Source organism: Coregonus clupeaformis, chromosome 26 (assembly GCF_020615455.1).
Source record: "Coregonus clupeaformis isolate EN_2021a chromosome 26, ASM2061545v1, whole genome shotgun sequence".
In the NCBI taxonomy this organism is placed as follows: Eukaryota; Metazoa; Chordata; class Actinopteri; order Salmoniformes; family Salmonidae; genus Coregonus; species Coregonus clupeaformis.
Window position 1 is genome coordinate 13,802,217 of NC_059217.1, and position 16,611 is coordinate 13,818,827.

The following is a 16,611-nucleotide window of genomic DNA, read 5'->3' on the forward strand; positions in this document are numbered from 1 at the left end:
TAGCAGGGATGAGCAGAGGGGAGAGATGTAGGCTGAATGAGGTGACCTTCAATTAGACTGGCTGAGTCCTTTGTAGCTCAGTTAGTAGAGCAACGCTTTACTTGCAACGCCAGGATAGTGGGTTCGATCCCCAGGACCACCTGTATGAAACTATCAGACCAGTGGTTCCATTTCTTTTACACCTGCTGTGTTAGCAGCATCGCATTAGTGGAAACCAAGACAGTTCTCAGGGCAGACCTGGTTGTAGCTAGATATATTCGAGTCGCGTCTGGGACAATTTTAGAATTTTAGTTAACCCTATCCCTTTTCCTAACCTTAACCTAATTCTCCTAACCTGCCACATGAATTACCCTAACCTACTGCATACGTTCTCCTAACTTGCTACGAATAGTCACTTCTGCTAATCAAAACCGGCAGACCCGCCCTGAGAACAGTCTTGGTTTCCACTAATGTGAAACAGCACTGCTTTAGGTTAGGGGTGAAAAAACAGACCGCTGCAACCTGATTGTCAGAATGCGATACACAACATCCAGGATTAGCATTTAGCCACTGGCGTTTCATAAGGAAAGTAAACATTTTCCCCTGTTTTTTTTCTGCCTTCTCACTATTAAATAAAGGTAATGACGAAATTGAAGTCTATGCAGCCTGAATGGAGAATGTTTTAGGTATGAACCGGTCCACGAGGGATATGAATGTATTGCAGGCTGCATACAATATACAATGCGTTTGGATGGTAAGATGACATCACTCAATATCACCATCTGCCGGCCTTTGGGCTAGACACATACTGTCAATCAATTTCGCCTATGCCATGTCTGTCACTGCTAGACTATTCACTGCTAGACTTTCAGCAGAGTAAACATCTTTGATTAACGTTAGCTAACGTAAGCTAGCTAATGTTAGCAAATAAGAGTAGCTCAATCTGGTAGCCATCGATTCCACGCTTGTCTGGAAAACACTCCGTACTAGAAATAGAATTGTCGACATAACTCACTCTCTGTTTGTGTGTTGGTAGCAATGATGAATGTTTATAAATCGTCTATGGTTGGTTAGCTAGTTGGTTCTCAGCTGGCTAGCAATCTTGCTGCCAATTTAGTGATGCTAGCTAGCTAGCTAGCTAACAGCAAGCTGACAATATTGAAATGTCCATGTTAGGTGTATTAAGCTAGCCAGTCTAATAGAGATCAATACAATTAGTGGGGTGGTTAAATTGTGTATTGTTGTGTATTTTGTTGTAGATGGTACAGAATCTGATTTCACCAGCATGTGCTTCCAACCCCTAGCTCTGCACAAGGTGAAGGTAAGTTTACAAAAATATTTACAAGCTGACGGCTCAATTTACAGTAAGCATGGCACAAAGATGAATTGGGTAGTGTTTGTATGGGTTTGTGTTTGTGTTATGGGGTTAAGGGTGGTTAGAGGTAGCCTGAGGACCACAGAGTACTGGACCTTACAGACACTGTAATCAGTTTAGTCTACCAATTTTCTCTGTTAACCTTTTCTCTTTGTAAAACTCAGGTTATCTGGAGTCCTTCCACAGTGCCCTGCTGAAATATACCCCAAAGCTGTATTTTGGGTACACGAGCGCAACAAGATTGTGGGACAGAAACCAGCAAGGGAAAAATCAAGACAACAGTAATGACACAACCACCACATTCTTCTCTCTGCAGATTCTCTAAACACAATATAAATACATTACTAAAAAAATCCCACTGCCAAGGGCTACTTTTGACAAAAATGATCTGTCAAAGTCAATGGGCTGGGGGAGGTTTACAGACAGGACTTTAAGATGAGGACGGTTTTGGGGGATTGTGCAGGGTTGTGCTTAGAGACAGTAAATGTATTGTTGTGTATGAGAGTGATTGAGAGGTGCCATTTCTCCTCAATCTCCCATACACAACAATACATACTGTGTTAGAACTGCCATCATAAGACTTTTCATTCCTTCTGGCTCCCAGCCCATTCATTTTTTGACTGCTCTTCCTTCTCAAAAGCAGCTCCCAATGTCCCCCATTGTTCCTAAACAATATACCTCTCTAAACACTTAGATCTTATTCGCTTGACACCTTTACCAACAAAGGCATGTTGCCCTATGTCCCTTCCCCAACTAAGTTTAAAATGATAACACCACAACCATGTCTTTCCAGGAGACGTGCAGTACCAGCAGTGGGTGGTTGAGAAGGTCTACGAGCCCTGCACTCACCACTTCCGGCAGAGTCTGATCCAGCTGGCCGTACACCGCAGACAGGACAAGACCATTTGCCACAAGCACAAAGAGTCTCAGCTTCCCCAGCCCAACATGCCAAACACCATTGCCAGAGTACCTAAGTCGGATAAAGGACAGTGTGGCTCAACATAAGGACATGTAGAACCACCATAAAATAAATGTGGATCTTTTCTATCAATCCTTAAAATGTGTCTGCCTTTATGGATTCACAGAATATATTGATATAAACTGTACAGGGCTCTGTAGCATCAAACAGATGTTAGACAGTCATATATATGTTTATTTGTCAAATTCTCAAATACAGGGGAGTGTACACTATTTAATGCTAACTCAAAAAGAGAACTGGGTGATCAGCAGATGATGGGAGAGGTGGTCATGATGAAATTACCATTCACAAAGAAACATACAGCAAGACAATACAGTATGATAAGTGTAGTAAAGTTCAGCAAATACATGTGTAAAGTGCAGACATCTGTTGATCAGCAAATTATGGGAGGGGTGTTGTCATGATCAGACTGCCATTCAGCTCCTCTTGAGTCATCTACTGCTTGAAATCAAGCATAATGTCCAGTGGGAGAGGGATACAGTTCTGCTCCAATGAAACACACAGGCAAAGGAATCGCTTCTTTCCATCTAGAATCCACTCCAGGAAGAAGCCCTGGCACCACATGGTATTGTCTGTAAGACAGAAAATATATGAAATTATACTAATTGTACAGTTTGAACTACAGTTGAACTGTGCCAGCCTAACATCAACATTAGAATAGGCTAATTGAACATGCATACATGTGCACAGGCACAGAGATTACATTTAGGACAACATATAGAGTAATAGAAAGAAATATGGCATAACCATAACCGTTGCATGGTGACCAGACCATACAAATATACCTAGGTAGGCAGACAGTACCTAGCTGCAGCTAGACATTTTTCTATTAAAACCAGCCTATCAGTTTTAGAAATGTAAAAACTGTAAATTGTTGTATTATTGTTTCTCCTCACTGTTAGTAAACTTAGCTAGCTAGTTAGCTGAATAGCCAATAATTGATATTCACATCTGTTTGGAATCCTATCTTGTATCATGCCTATAATTTTAGCTAGCTACCTAAGTTAGCAAACCCAGAAATTATTAGATTTCCCCCACTGTAAAACAGTAGAATGTTACCCAGCATTACACAATATGGGTTTCAGTAGATAAACTAAAGTTTGCTAGCTAGGTGGCTTGCATGAAAAATAACTCACCTAGCTACCGTATTTGTCATCTGCATCTTCATGCTGGAATCGGCTGTAGCTGAGCTTCTAGCTAAATCCAACTCTTTGTTTCGAATCCTCTTCGCTATACAGTGCCTTGGAAAGTATTCAGACCCCTTGACTTTTCCACATTTTGTTACGTTAAAGCCTTATTCTAAAATTGACGAAATATAACATTCTCCTCAACAATCTACACACAATACCCCATAATGACAAGGCAAAAACTGTTTTTTAGCAAATTCAATTGATTAGACATGATTTGGAAAGGCACACACATGTCTATATAAGGTCCCACAGTTGACAGTGCATGTCAGAGCAAAAACCAAGCCATGAGGTTGAGGAATTGTCCGTAGAGCTCCCAGACAGGATTGTGTCGAGGCACATATCTGGGGAAGGGTACCAAAACATTTCCTGCATCATTGAAGGTCCCCAAGAACACAATGGCCTCCATCATTCTTAAATGGAAGAAGTTTGGAAACACCCAGGCTCTTGCTAGAGCTGGCCGCCCGGCCAAACTGAGCAATCGGGGGAGAAGGGCCTTGGTCAGGGAGGTGACCAAGAACCTGATGGTCACTCTGACAGAGTTCTAGAGTTCCTCTGTGGAGATGGGAGAAACTTCCAGAAGGACAACCATCTCTGCAGCACTCCACCAATCAGAGTGGCCAGACGGAAACCATTCCTCAGTAAAAGGCACATGACAGCCCGCTTGGAGTTTGCCAAAAGGCACCTAAAGATGATCAGACCATGAGAAACAAGATTCTCTGGTCTGATGAAACCAAGATTGAACTCTTTGGCCTGAATGCCAAGCGTCACGTCTGGAGGAAACCTGGCCCCATCCCTACAGTGAAGCATGGTGGTGGCAGCATCATGCTGTGGGGATGTTTTTCAGTGGCAGGGACTGGGAGACTAGTCAGAATCGAGACAAAGATGAACAGAGCAAAGTACGGAGAGATCCTTGATGAAAACCTGCCCCAGAGCGCTCAGGACCTCAGACTGGGGCGAATGTTCACCTTCCAACAGAACAAGGACCCTAAGCACACATCCAAGACAACGCAGGAGTGGCTTTGGGACAAGTCTCTGAATGTCCTTGAGTGGCGAGAGACCTGAAAATAGCTGTGCAGCAACGCTCCCCATCCAACCTGACAGAGCTTGAGAGGATTTGCAGATAAGAATGGGAGGAACTCCCCAAATACAGGTGTGCTAAGCTTGTAGCATCATACCCAACAAGACTCAATGCTGTAATCGCTGCCAAAGGTGCTTCAACAAAGTACTGAGTAAAGGGTCTGAATACTTATGTAAATAAGGTATTTCGGTTTTAAAATTGTAATATATTTGCTAAAATTTCAAAAAAACTGTTTTTGCCTTGTCATTATGGGGTATGGTGTGTAGATTGATGTAATGTAACAACATTTGGAAAAAGTCAAGGGGTCTGAATACTTTCTGAAGGCACTGTATACCAGTTGAAACATGTATTGTTGACTGTCACCATGTAGCTAATTGAACATAAAAAAAATGATCCATCGTCGAACTTGTGTTGATGAGAGGAATCACTTGAAGCCATTGTGGTGGTCTGGTCAGTTCTTTCAGTTTTGACCAGAGGATTTTGTGTTGTGTCCGCATCCCTTTCAAAAAAGCCCATCTTCAGGGGAGAGACAGGGCCAGATCAGGAAGCACCGCCCCACAGGAGTTGTAGTCTTTCAGAGACTGGAGAAAATGTGTCACCTTGTCTATTTAGCAATGAATCCGCTGATAGGAACATCGCTGAAAGACGTCCAATGGCTCTATAAAACAAGGACATCTACACACAAAAAAACATATATAGTGCGATCGGTATAACATAGAGGCTTCGGGAAATGCCACAAAGCAGGAATACATTTATTTTCAGATCTCCCCAGTGTGCGAGATCTCAGATCTCGCACTCTGGAAGTTGTCATAGGGTGTATCGCTCAGTCCAGCCCTCTTTGTGAAACACATCTCACTGACCTAGAATTCCCTCTGACATAATCTCCAGTGCTACAAATCTATCACTCTGTCTTGTTTCCTAGCCGTCTTCAGTGCAGTAATATTTTAAACAACTGTCAAGAGACCCATGGGGCGGCGCACAATTGGCCCAGCGTCGTCCAGGGTAGGGGAGGGAATGGCCGGCAGGGATGTAGCTCAGTTGGTAGAGCATGGCGTTTGCAACGCCAGGGTTGTGGGTTCGATTCCCACGGGAATGAAAAATATAAATAAATAAATAAATAAAATAATGTATGCACTCACTAACTGTAAGTCGCTCTGGATAAGAGCGTCTGCTAAATGACTAAAATGTAAATGTAAATGTAAGAGAAACACCCTGGATTACTACAGCTACAGCAACAGACATCAAAACATAGGAGGCAGAAAAACACTCACTCCAAAATACCTCCTAGATTATATAAAAGGTCCATACACACACACACACACACACGCACAACAGGGAGCCAGGCAGTTGTATTAAAAGGTGAAACTAAGGTGAACACAATCCCCCCTAAAACCCTGTGGCGCAAAATCCAGTTCATGAAACAACAGACACATGCAGACACCAGAAGAGAGAACATTCAGCTGAATTCCTGACAAGTCTTAAATAAGCCTTTTTCTAAATAGAAAACTGCTGTGTTGCGTGCTGAAGCATGTATGTCTCCTCTCTCATCTCAGATAGACATAGCAGCAGGCATCATAAAGGAGCTGAGCAGAGCACTTTGCTGTCTGTACCTAGCCACGTACCGTATCCTACTGCCCATCCCATTACTGTACACAGAATCTAATTAAGGCTGAGTAATCCAATCGTACTGGAGCTCCACACACACACACACACACACACACACACACACACACACACACACACACACACACACACACACACACACACACACACACACACACACACACACACACACACACACACACACACACAGGGAAGGAATCAATCTGCCCATTGTGCTCTGTCTATTGTTTTATCTCTGAAAGACAAGGCTGTAACGGCGTCCTGTACTTACATGCTGCTCTGCTCTGCTGAGGAATAGCTTCTCACCGGTGAGAGAGAAAGGGTGAAAATGCTGGTTTTTCTCTTTGGGTTAGCGCCTGGTCGCTACTCTCTGAGTGTGTGTGTGCCTGTGCCGGCGTGTGTGTGAGTGTGTGTGTGGTAGTGAAGACGAGGTCTCTCTAGCGTCTGCTCCACGTTGGCTCCTGTGCGTGTGTGTGTGTGAATGTAGAGACACTACGTTCTGTCTGTCCTCCAGCTTTTGTCAGCCAGAACTAAAAACCAACAGATGATAATGCACTCCCCCAGCTCCTCTTTTTCTCCCACTGCACTCCTCCCTCTTTCGATCCTCCTCTATCGCTCCTGCGCTCACCCCTCCCCCTTGTTCAAGGCAACTTGCTTCAGGGCTGACATAGTCAGAGCAGCCCTCTGCCCTGTGCAACATGCATATACAGTGCATTCTGAAAGTATTCAGACCCCTTCCTTTTCCCACATTTTGTTATGTTACAGCATTAAATTGTTTATTTTCCTCATCAATCTACACACAATACCCCATAATAACAAAGCGAAACCAGGTTTTTAGAAATGTTAGCAAATGTATTAAAAACAAAAAACTGAAATTCCTTATTTACATCAGTATTCAGACCCTTTGCTATGAGACTCGAAATTGAGCTCAGGTGCATCCTGTTTCCATTGAACATCCTTGAGATGTTTCTACAACTTGATTGGAGTCCACCTGTGGTAAATCCAATTGATTGGACATGATTTGGAAAGGCACACACCTGTCTATATAAGGTCCCACAGTTGACAGTGTATGTCAGAGCAAAAACCAAGCCATGAGGTCGAAGGAATTGTCTGTTGAGCTCCGAGACAGGATTGTGTTGAGGCACAGATCTGGGGAAGGGTACCAAAGCATTTTTGCAGCTTTGAAGGTCCCCAAGAACACAATTAAATAGAAGAAGTTTGGAACCACCATGGCTCTTCCTAGAGCTGGCCGCCCGGCCAAACTGAGCAATCGGGGTAGAAGGGCCTTGTTCAGGGAGGTGACGAAGAACCCGATGGTCACTCTGTCAGAGCTCCAGAGTTCCTTTGTGGAGATGGGAGAAACTTCCAGAAGGACAACCATCTCTGCAGCACTCCACCAATCAGGCCTTTATGGAAGAGTGGCCAGACACAAGCCACTCCTCAGTAAAAGGCACATGACAGCCCGCTTGGGGTTTGCCAAAAGGCACCTAAAGGACTCTCAGACCATGAGAAACAAGATTCTCTGGTCTGATGAAACCAAGATTGAACTCTTTGGCCTGAATGCCAAGCGTCACGTCTGGAGGAAAACCTGGCACCATCCCTACAGTGAAGCATAGTGGTGGCAGCATCATACTGTGTGGATGTTTTTCAGCGGAACGGACTGGGAGACTAGTCAGGATCGAGACAAAGATGAACGGAGCAAAGTACATAGAAATTCTTGATGAAAACCTGCTCCAGAGCGCCCAGGACCTCAGACTGGGGCGAAGGTTTACCTTCCAACAGGACAACGACCCTAAGCACACAGCCAACACAACGCAGGAGTGGCTTCGGGACAAGTCTCTGAATGTCCTTGGGTGGCCTAGCCAGAGCCCGGACTTGAACCCAATTGAAAATCTCTGGAGAGACCTGAAAATAGCTGTGCAGCAACGCTCCCCATCCAACCTGACAGAGCTTGAGAGGATCTGCAGAGAAGAATGGGAGAAACTCCCCAAATACAGGTGTGCCAAGCTTTTAGTGTCATACCCAAGAAGACTCAAGGCTGTAATCGCTGCCAAGGGTGCTTCAACAAAGTACTGAGTAAAGGTTCTGAATACTTATATAAATGTGATATTTCCCGGTTTTTATAATGATACATTTGACAAGTCTTTGTGTTGTGCACCCACACAACACACATGCACCCACACATGCACACGCACGCACACACCAGTGTTCATTTTCAGCTATATTAGATTTAGTTTTAGTCTTAAAATACCTTTTAGTCTTAGCCATATTTTAGTCATTTCATTGTTCGTTAGTTTTAGTTATTATCATTCGACTAAAACTCTGGACAATTTTAGTCTAGTTTTAGTCACAGTCATTATAGTAACATAATATTTACCTCTAACTTCCATCATGTGTACATTCAGATAGCCATGTCCAACTAAGCCTACAGTCCCCTCTTATACCTTAGCTGGCAACATTGCTATAGTGGCAGATTGTAACCAATGCCAGCCATAATTGATCATATAGGCTATAAAGCCTTGGCTATAGGTTAAACAATTTACAGCTCTGATTTTCTCCCCATTATAACCGTCGTAGAGGGGTAAATAACAGTACCTCTGATATTCAACAAATAGCTATAGTTTTTTCCAATTTGAAAAAATAAATCGTAACTCGCATTTGCCCAGCGCACATGGTAAAATATAACTTCTGATGTGATCAGCGCAGAAATGGCCTATATGAAAGCAAAAATTATCAAATACATTATTATTTCTAATTGAGGTAAGTTACAATTGAAGTGTCCTGGCTGTGCATCAGTTTAAAAGAGAGGAGTGATTCAAGTGACCGCTCCTGTGTGAGAGCTCATTGAGCTCACGAAGCCTGTGCAACTGAAAGATGTTATCGGCCAATGAGAGGATTGCAGAAAATATTCTGCCAAGGCATGCATGCTTATGATTGGACAAAACACATGAAAAGGAGCTTCATGTCAAATTTAATGTCCAGTAGTCTCACGTAGAATTCTTGTCTCGTAATGTGTTCGAATTATAACAAAAATTGTTGTCTCGTTATCGTCATTAGTTATTTGTCATAGTTATTGTTGACAAAATTAATACTGGCACACACACACGCTTGTGTGCGCACACACACACACACACAGTTAATTATGTCGAAGGGTAATGGTTGGTCCAGAGCCCAGCTCTGCCCCCTGTGCTCCTGCCCCAGTTTGGGTCTGGGTCCCTGCTCTGGCACACTGGCCCCACACTGGCAGCCTCCACCACACACACAGATGGTGATCTCTCTCTCTAATGCTGACACTAACATGCCAATGCTGCAATTTACAGTCATCACTATCACATAACATGGTTCACAATAGTAATACATGGGTGTACAAAGAATTTACACTCTAAGAATTTAGAGTATTGCAGTTGGTTGACCTTTGAATGTATTGATGTATGTCCATTTTAAAGTGGTAAAAATTCATAAACATGTTGATGACAGTAGTATAATAAACAAAATTAAAATATGATTTTCATTAAAGTGATACTTCGGGATTTTGGCAATGATGCCCTTTATCTACTTCCCCAGAGTCAGATGAACTCCTGGATACCATTTGTATGTCTCTGTGTCCAGTATGAAGGAAGTTAGAGGTAGTTTCACGAGCCAATGCTAACTAGTGCAATGACTGGAAGTCTATGGGTATCTACTAGCATGCTAAACTCGCTCTAACTTCCTTCGTACTAGACACAGAGACATACAAATGGTATCCACAAGTTCATCTGACTCTGGGGAAGTAGATAAATCCCAAAGTATCCCCTAAGTTTATGACATTTTTTATTTTTTTATTTTTTTATACTAATATTAATTCACCAAAATACCAACAAATTTCAAAATTGATAGGTAGATGCAAAAACTATTCTAATTTCACACAAGCAGAGTTGGCGGAAAAGGGGAAAGGTACCAATGAACCGTATATCCACATATATACACAAACAAACAAAAAATGTATGCGCGCATGACTGTAAGTCGCTTTGGATAAAAGCGTCTGCTAAATGGCATATTATTATTATTATTATTATTATTATTATTATTATATATAAATGCTGAATATGCACTTTGTTCACGGATATAGATGCTAGAGAGAGCCTTTGCAGGTGGAGGAGGCCAGCTTTAAATGACACCCTTGAACGTGTGTGTGTGTGTGTGTGTGTGTGTGTCTGTGTCTCTGTATGTCTGTCTGTGTGTTTGTTCTGCAGTGCGTTGGGGCAGACTGTAGGCAGCGGGATAGAGATGGGAAGAACTAATCTCACTCAGATTACTGTCAGAGCGAGTGAGAGAAAAAGAGAAGAGAAGGAAGAGAAGGTTAAAGCTAATACTAATGAATAGTACTCAAGTAGGGGTTTAAAGTCCTTCCCCACCACACATCAACAGGGAAGACTGAAGGCTATCCTGACGAAACAACTCATTCTTAATGTCTTCCAGGTCAGGCTGTCAATAGATTGGATCAATGGTTTTATTGATATTATGATCTGGTTCCAATCCCTCCTTGTCTGCAAACACCACTAACTGACAGACAATCTAAAATCTCCCTCTCATGGACATTGTTACCGAAAGGCTACTGCATAAATCATGTTGCAGTGTATAATTAGTTTTATGTTATATTTTGCACAGTTCAATGTTGTTTTTCGTGAGGGAAGTGTCGCCCAATTGGATGAATGGCCAGCTCAGTCTTAAACAAGATCATGCAGTAGCAATATTACTCTCTGGGGAAAGCTTTTACTCCACAAACTGTTTGTCTTACAAACAATGTCTCAGCAGCGACACTTCTGGTTGTCTGACACCCATTCTCTCCTGAGCTATTCTGGGCCAGCTGCGGCTGAGGCTGGGGCTCACATGCCCTCACGCCTCGCCAGTCTTCTGATGGGGAGATGGGCTGGTTGCTAACATCGCTGAAACGTTCTCTTAGCCAGAGTGTCTTCACTGCATTTCTCCCCCTGCTGCTTAGTATGGATTTCTGATACACAGTGGTGGAAAAACTACCCAATTGTCATACTTGAGTAAAAGTTAAGATACCTTAATAGAAAAAGTCACCCAGTAAAAAAAAAGTATCAAAAGCAAAAGTAAAACTATCAATCATTTCAAATTCCTTATATTAAGCAAACCAGAAGGCACTATTTTCTTGTTTTTTTTATTTATGAAAAGCCAGGGGCACGCGCCAACACTCACACTGTTTAGTGAGTCCGCCAGATCAGAGGCAGTAGGGATGACCAGGGATGTTCTCTTGATAAGTGTGCGAATTAGTAAAATGTTCCTGTCCTGCTAAGCATTCAAAATGTAACGTGTACTTTTGGGTGTCAGGGAAAATGTATGGAGTAAAAAGTACATAATTGTCTTTAGGAATGTCGTGAAGTAATAGTAAAGTAAAGTACAGATACCCCAAAAAACTACTTAAGTAGTACTTTCAAGTATTTTTACATCACTGTCAATGTTTGACATTTAGTGAAAGCGACGGGCGAAGTTACTATGAATTGATGATTCTGGTCTACAATTTAGACAACGTGAAGTAAGTGACATTGAACGGCATTGCTTTAGGGTTATCGATGCTTATACTAGCCTGGCTGTATCCCTTTAAGTACTGTCTGTGCTCCTCCTGTGCACATCAATACAGAGCTAAAGGATCTGTGAAACATACCCTCTTTACCATCAATCATCATCCAGTTTCACATCCAGACCATTGACTCCATTAGCGCTGCAGCTTAATGATGTATAGTATAACAACATTGAATGAAATGACATTTAAAAGTAATGTTCTAGCGAGAAAGGAAATCAGACAGCAGAGAATAAATGCAGCATTTCTACAGTGTTCAAACAGGGCCTAGGAGAGAGAGAAAGCAACCCCATATAGGAGAGTATCAACATACTCTCAAACTTGCAACAAAATCAACTAAGAGTTATTCCATAGCGAACATTGTACAATGAGCAGGCAGGCGGATCTCATGTTCATCTCTTACAGCTACATCTCAGCCCAGCTCCTGATAGACTAATACTCAGTCTGTCTTTATGTCTGTCTTTCTGCATTTAAGTTCTTCCAGTGCAGTGTACAAAACACTGACTAATACTGCAGTCATCCCCTTAGGGGGTTAACATGCCATCACACACACATACACACACACACACACACACACACACACACACACACACACACACACACACACACACACACACACACACACACACACACACACACACACCTCCAACCATTAAGCACAGATCCTTGAGCTCACTTAAGTCATGCTGATCAAAGTGTGCTGTTTTGGAGTGGATCAACGGGAACTCTATGTGGCACATGGATTTAACTGTCTGACTGACTGACACACACAACCAACCTCTAACAATACGATCCAGTTCTAGGTCAAATTGTTGTCCTTTTATTAGAAAGAGCACTTTGGAAAACTGTACTATCCAACAGTGTGTAGATTCATCTCATTTCAATTTGGCTGAAGGGAAGGCAGAATGAGAGGTAATCGACAAGGATGATGCCTTTGGATTGGGACACAGCCGCTGTGTAGGAAGTCTATACTTGATCCCTTTGACTGAGCACGGCAGGCAGACCCACACACTGCAGCGAACGCTGCATTACCCAGTAACCCATTACACAGTCATTAAGCACATTGAGAGATGCACATCTGCTGCTTCAGCTGGGCCACAGAACAAGTCTCTGCGGAACATCAGGCATGGCATGTGCGGTGCTGTTCTCTGTGTACCAGACTAAGTAACTATAGCATGACTGTAGCAGGACTGGGAACACACTGGTCCTCTGGTCAACTAGAAGAACAGACCCCATCTCTGACCACACACCAGCATGATCCCTAAACACCCTCAACCTACACATGTACGCAAGCACGCACGCTTTTACACACACAACAGCCTTCCCAGACAAAAGGTAGGGCCCTTCAGCTCTAAGTGCCAGGGAGGGAGAGAGTGAGTACAACCGCCTCAGCCAAACACATCCCAGCATTAATTCCCCATTATTCCCTCACATCTGACTGCTAATGCATTCAGGGAATTAGGCATTACAGCCCCAACATCTGCACTGGCTGCCTGGTATTTGACTTCCAAATCGCTTGGCTGGCAATGACTAGGGCTTGGTGTGGGGCTGGAGAACTTTCTACTCTACTAAGGCATTACAATACCCCAGCCACCCCAGCCTGTAACATTTGGGCTGACACAGCCTTGGAACATAATAGGAGATGTGGAAATGGTGTATTCTGGTTTAAAACCCTTTAGAACCCATATTGGCCGTCAACGGCCTTTCTTTAAATTACTATAGCGGCCTTTTTCCACATTTTGTTACGTTAGAGCCTTATTCTAAAATAGATTCAACTGTTTTTTCCCCCCTCATCAATCTACACACAATACCCCATTTACATACACTACCAGTCAAAGGTTTGGACACACCTACTCATTCAAGGGTTTTTCTTTATTTTTACAATTTTATACATTGTTGAATAATATTGAAGACATCAAAACTATGAAATAACACATATGGAATCATGTAGTAACCAAAAAGTGTTAAACAAATCAAAATATATTTTATATTTGAGATTCTTCAAAGTATCCATCCTTTGCCTTGATCACAGCCTTGCACACTATTGGCATTTTCTCAACCAGCTTCATGAGGTAGTCACCTGAAATGTATTTCAATTAACAGTTGTGTCTTGTTAAAAGTTAATTTTATTTTAGTCAGTCTATTCTTGTTCTGAGAAATGAAGGCTATTCCATGCGAGAAATTGCAAAGAAACTGAAGATCTCGTACAACGCTGTGTACTACTCCCTTCACAGAACAGTGCAAACTGGCTCTAACCAGAATAGAAAAAGGAGTGGGAGGCCAACTGAGCAAGAGGAAAAATTCATTAGAGTGTCTAGTTTGAGAAACAGACGCCTCACAGGTCCTCAACTGGCAGCTTCATTAAATAGTACCCGCAAAACACCAGTCTCACGTCAACAGTGAAGAGACTCCGGGATGCTGATCTTCTAGGCAGAGTTGCAAAGAAAAAGCCATATCTCTGACTGGTCAATAAAAACAAAAGATTAAGATGGGCAAAATAACACAGACACTGGACAGAGGAAGATTGGAAAAAAGTGTTATGGACAGACGAATCGAAGTTTGAGGTGTTCGGATCACAAAGAAGAACATTTGTGAGACGCAGACCAAATGAAAAGATGCTGGAGGAGTACTTGATGCCATCTGTCAAGCATGGTGGAGGCAATGTGATGGTCTAGGGGTGCTTTGGTGGTGGTAAAGTGGGAGACCCTGTGGACGGCGCTTGATTGGAGCCAATTTCCTCCCACAACAGGACAATGACCCAAAGCACAGCTCCAAACTATGCAATAACTATTTAGGGAAGAAGCAGTCAGCTGGTATTCTGTCTATAATGGAGTGGCCAGCACAGTCACGGGATATCAACCCTATTGAGCTGTTGAGGGAGCAGCTTGACCAACTTGTGGGAGGTGCTTCAGGAAGCATGGGTTGAAATCTCTTCATATTACCTCAACAAATTGACAATTAGAATGCTAAAGGTCTGCAAGGCTGTAATTGCTGCAAATTGAGGATTCTTTGACGAAAGCAAAGTTTGAAGGACACAATTAATATTTCAATAAAAAATCATTATTTCTAACCTTGTCAATGACTACATTTCAATTCATTTAGCAATATTTCCTATTCAAACTCATTTCATGTTTTCATGAAAAACAAGGACATTTCTAAGTGACCCAAAACCTTTGAACGGTAGTGTAGCTCAGTTGGTAGAGCAAGGCTCTTGCAATGCAAGGGTTGTGGGTTCGATTCCCACGGGGGGCCAGTATGAAAAAAAAAAAAGCAGGAAAAAAATGTATGTACTCACTAACTGTAAGTCGCTCTGGATAAGAGCGTCTGCTAAATGACTAAAATGTCAAATGTAAATGTACAGTGGGGAGAACAAGTATTTGATACACTGCCGATTTTGCAGGTTTTCCTACTTACAAAGCATGTAGAGGTCTGTAATCCAGAAAATCACATTGTATGATTTTTAAGTAATTCATTTGCATTTTATTGCAAGACATAATTATGTCATGGCTTTAGAAGCTTCTGATAGGCTAATTGACATCACTTGAGTCAATTGGAGGTGTACCTGTGGATGTATTTCAAGGCCTACCTTCAAACTCAGTGCCTCTTTGCTTGACATCATGGGAAAATCAAAAGAAATCAGCCAATTGTAGACCTCCACAAGTCTGGTTCATCCTTGGGAGCAATTTCCAAATGCCTGAAGGTACCATGTTCATCTGTACAAACAATAGTACGCAAGTATAAACACCATGGGACCACGCAGCCGTCATACCGCTCAGGAAGGAGACGCGTTCTGTCTTCTCGAGATTAATGTACTTTGGTGCGAAAAGTGCAAATCAATCCCAGAACAACAGCAAAGGATGCTGGAGGAAACAGTTACAAATGTATCTATATCCACAGTAAAACATGTCCTATATCGACATAACCTGAAAGGCTGCTCAGCAAGGAAGAAGCCACTGCTCCAAAACCGCCATAAATATCCAGACTACGGTATGCAACTGCACATGGGGACAAAGATCGTATTTTTGGGAGAAATGTCCTCTGGTCTGATGAAACAAAAATAGAACTGTTTGGCCATAATGACCATCGTAATGTTTGGAGGAAAAAGGGGGTACTTGCAAGCCGAAGAACACCATCCCAACCGTGAAGCACGGGGTGGCAGCATAATGCTGTGGAGGTGCTTTGCTGCAGGAGGGACTGGTGCACTTCACAAAATAGATGGCATCATAAGGAAGGAAAATTATGTGGATATATTGAAGCAACATCTCAAGACATCAGTCAGGAAGTTAAAGCTTGGTCGCAAATGGGTCTTCCAAATGGACAATGACCCCAAGCATACTTCCATAGTTGTGGCAAAATGGCTTAAGGACAACAAAGTGAAGGTATTGGAGTGGCCATCACAAAGCCCTGACCTCAATCCTATAGAAAATGTGTAGGCAGAACTGAAAAAGCGTGTGCGAGCAAGGAGGCCTACAAACCTGACTCAGTTACCCCAGCTCTGTCAGGAGGAATGGGCCAAAATTCACCCAACTTAGTTAAACAATTTAAAGGCAATGCTACCAAATACGAATTTAGTGTATGTAAACTTCTGACCCACTGGGAATGTGATGAAAGAAATAAAAGCTGAAATGAATCATTCTCTCTACTATTATTCTGACATTTCACATTCTTAAAATTAAGTGGTGATCCTAACTGACCTAAGACAGGGAATTTTTACTGGGATTACATGTCAGGAATTGTGAAAAACTGAGTTTAAATTAATTTGGCTAAGCTGTATATAAACTTCTGACTTCAACTGTATATAGG

At 42.4% G+C, this 16,611-nt stretch overlaps 1 protein-coding gene across 16 annotated transcripts in view; it reads right to left on the minus strand.

Annotated features, from left to right (window-relative positions):
- The window catches only part of LOC121540404 (disks large homolog 1-like), a 309,734-nt gene that overhangs the window by 39,286 nt on the left and 253,837 nt on the right, over positions 1–16,611 (minus strand). The window contains exon 1 of one of the 16 annotated variants that reach the window (XM_045207753.1): positions 6,496–6,761. The exons of the other annotated variants lie outside the window; for them this stretch is intronic. The gene's annotated coding sequence lies outside the window, so the exon portion shown is untranslated. Of the gene's footprint in view, positions 1–6,495; positions 6,762–16,611 lie in introns of those variants that run through there. 16 annotated transcript variants of the gene reach the window in all.